At 42.0% G+C, this 10,350-nt stretch overlaps 1 pseudogene across 1 annotated transcript; it reads right to left on the bottom strand.

Moving 5' to 3' along the window:
• Nucleotides 1-1,598: 1,598 nt before the first annotated feature.
• On the bottom strand, nucleotides 1,599-9,329 carry LOC308283166 (zinc-binding protein A33-like; annotated as a pseudogene). The gene is made up of 4 exons: nucleotides 8,242-9,329; nucleotides 4,239-4,372; nucleotides 3,734-3,801; nucleotides 1,599-1,817 (listed from the first exon to the last, which is right to left on the bottom strand). The product of its transcript is annotated as a zinc-binding protein A33-like (transcript).
• Nucleotides 9,330-10,350: the final 1,021 nt, after the last annotated feature.

Here is a 10,350-nt window from a genome sequence, read left to right as displayed (position 1 = left end):
ATGCGACGCGTTGTGAGCTTGCAGATCAGCTATTTTCGGCATGCAACACACGTCATACGACGAAGTATAGACAGGCTTTACTTGCGAGACGTAGCGAGGCGGAGACTCACACACTGACACAGCACTTGATGTGAAGAGAAGCACCCAGGCAGACAGCACCGGGGCACTCACATATCAACTTTCGCGAGGTTTGCGAGGCTGCAGCTGGGTGATATTGGGGCATAATGAAAAGAAAGATGTGAGGACAGACCCGCACGAACGAGCCGACGAGCACCGTTCATGGACGTCAGAATGAACGCGTTCGCCAATAGCGTTCATCAAGCAGAAACAAAGAACGTGTTCATGAACGATCGTTCATTGAACGCGTTCGGAAGGTTATTCCAAAAAAGAGGACACTTGCCATGACAGACTGGTAGAACATCTGTAGCATCCTATTGCACACACCAAATGATCTCAGTCTTCTCAGGAAGAACAGCCTGCTTTTCCCCTGGCTGTGAATCGCCTCCGTGTTGTCCAACCAGTCCAGTGAACTGTTCAGGTGCACTCTTAGGAATTTGTAGTTGTCCACGACCACCTCTCCATTAATGGTGCTTGGCACCGGGGGAACTCTCTTGGAAGTGCGGAAGTCCACCACCATCTCCTTGGTCTTGCTTGCGTTGAGCCTGAGGTGGTTAGCCTCGCTCCACTGCACAAAGTCCCTTACCACACCATCGTGCTCAGCCGTGTTGTCACACGAGATCTGGCTGACCACCACGGTATCATCTGAGAACTTCTGCAGATGACAGGTCTTGGAGTTGAAGCGGAAATCCGATGTATAGAGAGTGAACAGGAAAGGTGAGAGCACAGTGCCCTGAGGGGCACCCGTATTGCTCACCAGCACATCAGACCGACAACTCTGCAGCCTCACATACTGTGGTCGGCCTGAAAGGTAGTCTGTGATCCATGCCACCAAGCCCTTGTCCACCCCCATCAGCACAAGCTTCTCCGCAAGCAGAGAAGGTTGGATAGTGTTGAAAGCACTGGAGAAGTCAAAAAACATGATTTTGACCGTGCAGCCCAGATCTTCCAGGTGGGTGAAGGCCTTGTGGAGCATGTAGGTAATGGCGTCGTCAACCCCAATGTCAGCCTGGTAGGCAAACTGAAGGGGGTCCAGGTGTTCACTGACCGCCGGTATCAGTTGGTTCAGTACCAACCGTTCAAAGGCCTTCATGACCTGTGATGTCAGGGCAACTGGTCTGTAATCATTGAGGACCGAGGGACGGGGTCTTCTTAGGCACCGGGACAATGCAGGAGGACTTCCACAGCTGTGGTACCCTCCCCGTCCTCAGGGAGATGTTGAAGAGATGCGTGAGGGGGACAGCAAGCTGCTCCGCACCAACTTTAAGCGCCTTCGAGTTGATGTTATCGGGTCCCTCCGCTTTCCTGGTGTAGATTGGTGCAAGTTGGCGCCTCACTTGCTCGATGGTGAGAGTCAGAGGAGATGAAGGTGCAGGGGAAGAAACAGGACCGAGGTCACCATTTCTCCTGCTAGCGGTTGACCCAGCAGCTGCTTGTTGAACACTAACAGGAACTCCGTCAAACCGGTTGAAAAAAAAGGTTCATCTCGTTTGCCAGCTCCCCTGTGCCTGACACAGTAGAGTTAGTAGAGCCGTACCCCGTGATCTTTCTGAAACCACCCCCACTTGTCTTGTATTGTTCTCCTGCAGACAGTTCTCCATCTTAGCGCTCTCTTTTGCCTGAGCTTTGACTACTTTAAGCTCCTCCACCACCACCCTCATGCCCTCCAAGTCTCCTGCCTGGAACAGATCCTTTTTCCTCTGAAGGAGGTGAATGATTTATTTTGTCATCCACGGTTTGTTGTTAGAGAAGCAGCGAACCATCTTAGTAGGAACGCACACCTTCTCACAGAAACAGATATAGTCAGTGATTACCTGGCTATCTACATCATCTCCGTGTTCCCAGTCTGTCATCTCAAATTCGAACCTGACTACCAGAGTCTCTCTGTACTTGAGAGAGAAAGAGAGAGAGAGAGAGAGAGAGAGAGAGAGAGAGAGAGAGAGAGTGAGAGTGTGGTTCCCAAACTTTTCAGGTCGAGACCCAAAAGAGATATTGTATGGCCGGGACCCAAATTGGTGAAAAAAGCAGATCTACAAGCGCACAACCTCTCACTTGTGAGCTTGTAGATCAGATAATTTCACTAGTTCTATTTTTTATATTAACATTTTTATATAAAAAAATTAAGGCCTATAGGCTATATTTTTACAGTGTAGTACAGTAGGAAAATAAATGGGATTTTTACTTGAGTCGTGACCCATAATAATTGGTCTGTGACCCACATATGGGTCCCGCCACTCTTTGGGAAACAGTGACGTACAGGTTTTGGGTGAATCCACATAACCAGGCTTGCAATGCCAGGTTACAGCACCAGGTCTACCCTGTAAGGCTCTGTATTAGAGGAATACTGTCTGCAGGTACCTTTACGACCATAGAGGAACCTGGGTTTTGTTCTGAAAGGCTGGGAATTTTCTTGAAACATATTTTGTTTAGGAATTGCAATTTAATTATTAATTTACCGAATGCCTGCATGTCTGTCTGTCTGTCTGTCTGTCTGTCTGTCTGTCTGCACGCTGACACACCACCATGGTAACATGGTAATGCTGAAACAATTCCTACATATTGCACAACTGGACGTCAATGGTGACTGTTCTGCCCAACAGGCACCGGTCTGGGTTCTCCAACATTACTTCTGACTCTGAGACTCCTACATTCAATCCCTCATATACTGTGCATACCCCCCGGGCACAGGACTAGTATTACTAATTGTTTAACTAATGGATAAATTGGTTGTGTACTGTAATGTATTCCATGCAGAGACTGATATGCAATAGTGTCTATCCCCACACAAATGGATGAACAGAGACCAAGCATTGTGTGTTTCTTCAGAGAGAGAGAGAGAGAGAGAGAGAGAGAGAGAGAGAGAGAGAGAGAGAGAGAATGGTGTGTGTGTGTGTGTGTGTGTGTGTGTGTGTGTGTGTGTGTGTGTGTGCGTGTGCGTGTGTGCCTGTCATTTCTTAGTACATGTTGTCATCTAGCTCCACTGACCTGATTTAAACACGCAGGTATTGTTAACCCATGTTTTTTTTAGCTGTACAATATAATAATCACAGATAAGGTAGAGCAATTTATCATTGGAGCATTTTGAGTGATCATTTGTTTACCCATAGCTGTATTTGTTGCATAACGATCTTTGGAACATTTTAGCAACATTCATTAGCTTTTTATTACTATAACATGGAAAACGCACATGAACACATGAACAACCGTGTGTTGGTTTTAATGTAGTCCCTCCCTCTGAACAGGTGATACCAGAGTATAAAACCTGTGGCAATACCACCATAACACCACTCTCCTACCCTATCTCTGGAACCCAGGTATGCAGAACCTTTTTAAATGTTCCATCTGTGGAATGCAATCCATGATCCTTGATAGACGTGTGCTTGTGTGTGTGTGTGCGCGCGTGTGTGTGTGTGTGTGTGTGTGTGTGTGTGTGCGTGTGTGCGTGTGCGTGTGTGTGCGTGTGTGTGTGTTTTTCTTGATCATAAAAGCCAAACATTTTGAAATAATTTTGTTAGAATAGTGGAGAAGTGTAGAAGTAAAAGTATTGGAAATACTCAAGTAAAGTACAAATATCTCAAAATTGTACTAGGCTACTTAAGTAAATCTACTGTGTTACTTTACACCACTGCTGCATGGGCACAGTCAGTGCCGGTGTCCGGTGGTCATAGGTCACAGGGAGCAGCCCTGGGAGGAGATAAGAGCTAGAGCCTCATCGTGACCGTCAGGTCGCAGTTACTATCAAAACCACCGGCTGTCAGTCAGTCTGTCAGTCTGTCCGTCACACGTCACATCACACTTTTGCCCTACTCATATATCCGCCACCGTTACCCCTATCCATGCCAAACTTTGCACACACACTCCTTGGTTGCCAAACCACAACCTCCACCCCTCATTTTTCACATGGCCCTCTTCTAGCGCCACCATGCAAAACACATTTTTGGACACTGCTCCTACAGAGTTTGCCCTAAAATCACGCAAAGCGGTACACAGTATCTCTAAAGTCATGTCATCAACATGGATCTGTCCCATTTCCCATATTCCCTCCTGATTGGCTACCATTGCCTTCCAAAGATTGTGTATGCGACCTGACGGTTGTTTATCTCCCGATTCGAGAGTTTTACTGATTTTAGATGGTTCTGTGGGAGAGTAGGAAGAAGTGCATGAGGCCAGAGTTTGAAGCCAAGGAAGGTAGCAGGAGGACTTCAACACCACACCAAGGGCATTTACCACCACCGCAGAGAAAGGCTCCTTTATGCTGACACAGTTCCAACAACACAGTATAGAGATTTCAGAGCTCGCCCAGAAGAAACGCATCAAAACATTTATCATTGTCAAATGGCTGTCGGGTGAAAACCTCATATGTGCCAGATGTAGCCAATAAGCGTGGGATATGAACAATTGGACAAATCCGTCTTGATCACATGACTGAGATTATGGGCTGTATTTTGATTGTCTTACCAGCTCTTATGCCTCATTATGTACCGTAGTTGAAACTGACCTTTCCAACGAAAAGTTTGGTGGTCGGAGACAGTGACAGGCATAAGGGCTGGTTCAAAATCGAGCCCTTTGTGTAATACCGATTTGCCAGATTTTTTGATAAAATCTGTAAGACTAATATAAGACCTACGCTACAAAAGGCAGATCCTTGGATGAAACTGTGTGTGTGTGTGTGTGTGTGTGTGTGTGTGTATGTGTGTGTGTGTGTGTGTGTGTGTGTGTGTGTGCGTGCGTGCGTGCGTGCGTGCGCGTGTGTTTTGCGTCCGTCCGTCCGTCTGTCCGTCTGCCTGTGTGTGTAATTTCTTGGTAAATGTCATCTATCTCCATTGACCTGATGTAGACAGGTATCATTGACCTGCGTTATGTATTAGCTGTTTAATAATCACAGATAAGGTACCCTTTAAACATTTTGAGCAATCATTAATTTTGTTTACTCTTAGCTGTACATGGAAGAAACCACCTGATACTGTTTCCCTGAAATCACATGAACATGAAGTGTGTTGGTTTTAATGTAGTCCCTCCCTCTGAACAGGTGATACCAGAGTATAAAACCTGTGGCAATACCACCATAACACCACTCTCCTACCCTATCTCTGGAACCCAGGTATGCAGAACCTTTTTAAACACATTCCTTGCCATAATTTAAAATCAACCTATGTAAAAATAATGTAGTTAAAATAGAAAATACAAGCTCACAACGTGTCGATCGGGTATTTGAAATAGTTGAGTTGGGTAAGGGCGGTACACAAAATAGGGCCCTCACTGTTTTATATTATTTATTTTACATTATTCTTTCTCCCATCAAGGTGGTCATCATCTCCATCTTTAACTCAACTGGAGATTGTTGGGAAACAGACAAGAGGATTGTGTAGAGGTCCTGTAATTGATTAATCAACTGTCTTTTGGAAAGGATCTAAAGTCATACACATGCCATGTTGCAAATATTTAAAAAAGCAGTGGTAGGGGCAGCGGCAGTGGCGCTGACATGGGCAGTGGGAAAGGTATTGGGAGTTGGTCAGTCTAATGCAGATAGTGATTACAATCCTTCAGACATAGAAGGTGAAGGCTATATCTATTGCTTCACTTGCCCAGATGGACATTTTAAAGTCGGCATGTCCTCTGGGTCTTGTGAAGATCTAGTAAGACTTAATCAGCACAAGGACAAGAAAAATATAAAACAAGGCTCTTGTATTAAAGTCTATAAATGTGACAATCCAAAAGAGGCAGAGAGTGAGATCCTCTGTGATATTCGAATTAAAGATGCAAGAATTATAAACGAGCGGCCTACCGAAAGGTTCGACAACCAGAGTGTTAATATGGAGACTATTAACATGGTTATCAGAGATCATGTATTCACACGGCCTCGTGAATACATCTTAAATAATCGAAACAGCATTGTCCCTAAATAAATAATTAATGGTGAATTAGATAATAAGGGGTACTGTATACATTTTGAGTGTACATGGACAATCTACTGCATCCCCAGTAGTGTGGGTAAATATGTACAGTCAATATAAACATGATCACAGTGGATGATAAGGAATATTTGACTGGTTTGCATCACATGCACGTTAATCTGGCTTCAAGGGTGATTTTGGTGTGTTACTTGTTTTACCTACCTTATGATCCTATATGACTATTGCTATGCATTTGATGTATTACCTTGTGCTGTCCTTGCTTATTGTAAGTAGCTCTGTCACTATAGTTCTTCAGGGATGTCTCTATAGCAGCAACTCTAGGGTGGCCTCTTGCTAATTTACAGTAAGCTTAATTTACATTCCATCTCACAACAGCGTTACTTGCCATGGGGGTTCGTGAAATAAAAAAAACATTTGAGAACTACTGTACTATACCAAATGAAACAGAGTATTTTCTTTCCAACATGGCTCTTGTGCAGCCTATTTAGGGTTTGGAACCGTTTCCAGAACTGTTTTATCATTCTGTCAGTTGAAATCACAATACCAGGGGCTCTCAAACGTTTTAATTTCATGGACTACCATAACTCTGAGAGTGTACATATTAGTATATATAGTGTAGTATAGTCTTAGTCAACAAAATTAACACTGAACTCAACTAATTTAGTAGGCCTACTAGTTTTTGAATGCAGTCCACTAGAGGTCGTTATCACACAGGAGAAAACAAACAGTATGGCAGAATGAAGCTTCTACTGGTCTGCAGTCAGTTTATCAGTCAGAGGATACTGAAATCTATACTGACCTGCTGTCAGTTTATTAGTCAGTACAGAATTGAAGCATGTTTTGAAGTCTATATAGGCTATCGACCTGCAATCAGTTTATTAGCATGGGGCTGGGTTCATGACATGTTTACTCTATCTAATGAATGCTAGCAGCTGTGTTGACACACAGAGCTAGCTTCTCTTTGTAGCTTTATTTCCCTCTTTTCCTCATTCCTCTGTTTCTACTCATTTGATCTTATTTGTTTAGGTATTTTGGGTTTCTTCTGTATGTTAAAAATCATAATTATATAGTTCTCTGACTATGCCAATAAATGTATTCTGATGTTATCAATAACATTTAATGTAACATATTAAACAGAATTGTCACATTTCAGAACAAAATGTTGTCCTTACAAGCTTACAATCAATGACATGTTGTAGGCTATATTATCTTCAAGTCTTTATTTCATGTTTCATTGCAGAAAAGGTCATTATTTTTCAAAGTTGTCCATTCAAACACAAAGATGTATGTAAATGTAAAACATCATTCACACAATTCAAGCCTGCAATATTATCAGAATATGATTGATCAAAACACATTTGTAGAACCCATTGAAATATAGATAGCCTATACCACACATTCCAGGAATATTAAGAATAACTCAACAGGAAAGCTATAAATATGTGTTTGTTATAATATTGTCATAGCATAGTTCTATTGTACAGTAGATTCCTACAACAATATTCCTACAATATTCTAACCAGCTGAAGCTGATTTACAAGGTTTGAATTTTGTGTTGAATGATATTTTGAACATAAAGCTGGAGAAAAATCATCTACGATTTTGAAAGCAAATATTATAAGAAATTTTGTAAACAAAATCAACTCAAATCACAACTCCCCAACTCGTCCAAACTCAAGTTCATTCAAAACTACAACATATAATCCTTCAAGTACAAATGGTTGATGACAATAGATCAGTCAGTCAGTCAGTCAGTCAGTCAGTCAGTCCAGTCTAGTCTAGTCCAGTCTAGTCCAGTCAGTGTGAGAATCCAGTCCAGGTGTTTGTGTTGGTAAACAGTGAGTGGATATGAAGATGATTTGATCATAGATGACTGTCACTGATGATGAATGAACACTTTGATAAAGGATCTTATGTACTGTAGGCTACAGTATACAACACTAATGAGCTCCTAGCAGTATTACATATCTGACAGCTAGTGTTTGCTGTGTTGCTCTAATGATCCTCTACTGCTGAACTGAAACACTCAATGAAAGATGAACTTTATTTTGTTACTTAAAGTAATACTAGTGTAATGCGGCTGTTTTTGTTCTGTACATCACCTCAATGCAATCACTTTAACATCCCAAAGAGAGATGCATCAACTTGGCAGACTTTGATATCAGTAGTTGTGTTATCACCTGTATTTCCAACAGAGATATATGGATACAGTTTCTCATTGAAAGTGTCTTTATGAGTATAGATGCGAGTCATGCCTTCAGGGTCGTAGAAGGACACCTCCCCCCTGTCATAGTCCAGCTGGACATCTCTTCAATGTGAGGGTTTTTCTAAGCCCACTAGTGTACTTCCCACTTCTCTGCCATAAACACCAAAATCCATATTTTGGTGAGACATTGGGTATCTCTCCCTTCCTGTCAACTGACTCTTTAGCCAAGCCTATATTCCAGTCAGAATTCTCTCCCACCTCGACCTTCCAGCTGTGTTTTCCTGAACTGAAGCCCTCTGAACCCAGAACAGTGGCAATGTGGCATACTTAGTGAACCTCTTTGGGTTGTCAGGATGCTGCTGCCTTGTGTCTGCAGACTCTGCACGTCTCACACTGGGCAGGTCTTCAGAGAGACAGAGCCAGGGGTTTGCTGTGTTTGGGTCCAGAATGACAGGAGTTAAATTGACCTTCTCCTTCATCTCCTCCCACACTCTGAAGGTCAGGTGTTCCAGGTGTTTGGCCACATCTATCAGCGCTCCAGAGACCAGCTGTGGTTTTAACAGTTCACACTGGACTCTGGCGTTGGTCTGAACACATTTATAACTGCTGAGAAATGACACACTGGGTTTCTACAGCTCTTGTTCTACAGCAGATAAGCTGTCTGAGAGGGAGGAGATCTGATAATAAATGATCATCATCTCTCTTCTGACAATCTCCCCCTTTTGCTTCTCTTCCTCCCTCAGAGCAGCCAGTCTGGTCTTCTCTTCCTCTCTCAGGAACTGGTGCATCTTTTCAAACTCTGCTCTGATCTGCTTCTCTGTGGTCACCACCTGCTTCTTGTTGTGTTGAGCCACGTCGTTGTATTTCTGTTCAAACTCTTTGTATTTGTTCCTCTTGTCCTGTAGAGACTTGAGGTCAGGCTTCAGTTGGTCCTTCAGGTTATTGACTGCTTGTCCAATAGGAAGCAGCTTGTGACCACGGTGGTGAGGGAAGTCACAGAAATGACACATAGCTCTGTGTTCTTCCTCACAGAACAGCTTAGCGTCCTCTCGATGTTCACAATGCAACACCTTGACTGTTTTCTCTGCCATTTCCTTTGGTGTGCAAAGTCCAGTTCACATCCAACCTCAACTCAGTGATCAGTGATGTTGCCAAACAGCGCTGTAGAGAAAACAAATGTTTGTCAGGTTTTCTCAAGTGTTCAATAAGTGTGTTTATCTCATTTGCTTCAATATCTTTCAATGAATGACCAGATTAAACCCACTTAAAGTCCCCTAACAGTCCTATAAACATGTATTGCTGTGTGTAGATATTATGTTTACACTATTTCTTTCAGCAGTTTCAGAAAAATGTAAATGTTCTGTAACACAAGTTTCTATGAAGCCCATAACTATATTACAGTCACAACATATATGCTTTATAATCTGCTTATATCACTGTATGTTAGATACTCATCATGATCCATGATAATAATTATTAACACATTATAAAGCATTTCATAATGAGTTATGGACCAGTAATATTATTATGTAATAATAGCTAAACGCTCCCAGATATCTTTTGGTAAATATGTATTGTTTATATAATTGTTATTAGTGTGATTAAAAGTGACTTTATGTGGTCAATGTGTGCTTTAATTCAAGTAATTTCTGAGGATGTAGGTAGCCTTTGTGTATTTATTTATTTATTTATTTGTTTTACCTTACTTAAAACACCCAATGACCATTACAGTGAAATACTATCACACTATAAGGCAATATAAGTATGATGCATAGTGAAATTATTATAATGGGTTATGGCTATGGTAATTATAACACACAAAACCCATAATAAACAGTAAGTGACCAGTAAAGTACTTGATAGTCTACTTGAAATTCTTTATAATTCTATCATTTTTTTGTTATAAAGCCTTCTTCAGTGCTCAACTTTTCATGCAGATCATAATGCATTATTAGTATTTTTTACTGTTTAAGGCATTATAAACAAGGGCTTCATAAGTATATCACAGGTCATCACTACATGTCACTAAAATACAAGAGGTCTCAGATATCTTACCTGCTTCAGTGTTGAAATCCTGGTGTAGGTCTGGAGAGACTGAGGAAGTATGAAGAC

This window comes from Nannobrachium achirus, assembly GCF_963921795.1.
Source record: "Nannobrachium achirus genome assembly, chromosome: 4".
NCBI classification, from domain to species: domain Eukaryota; kingdom Metazoa; phylum Chordata; class Actinopteri; order Myctophiformes; family Myctophidae; genus Nannobrachium; species Nannobrachium achirus.
Note: the sequence above shows the minus strand (reverse complement) of the source record. Positions and strands in the feature narration are given on the sequence as shown.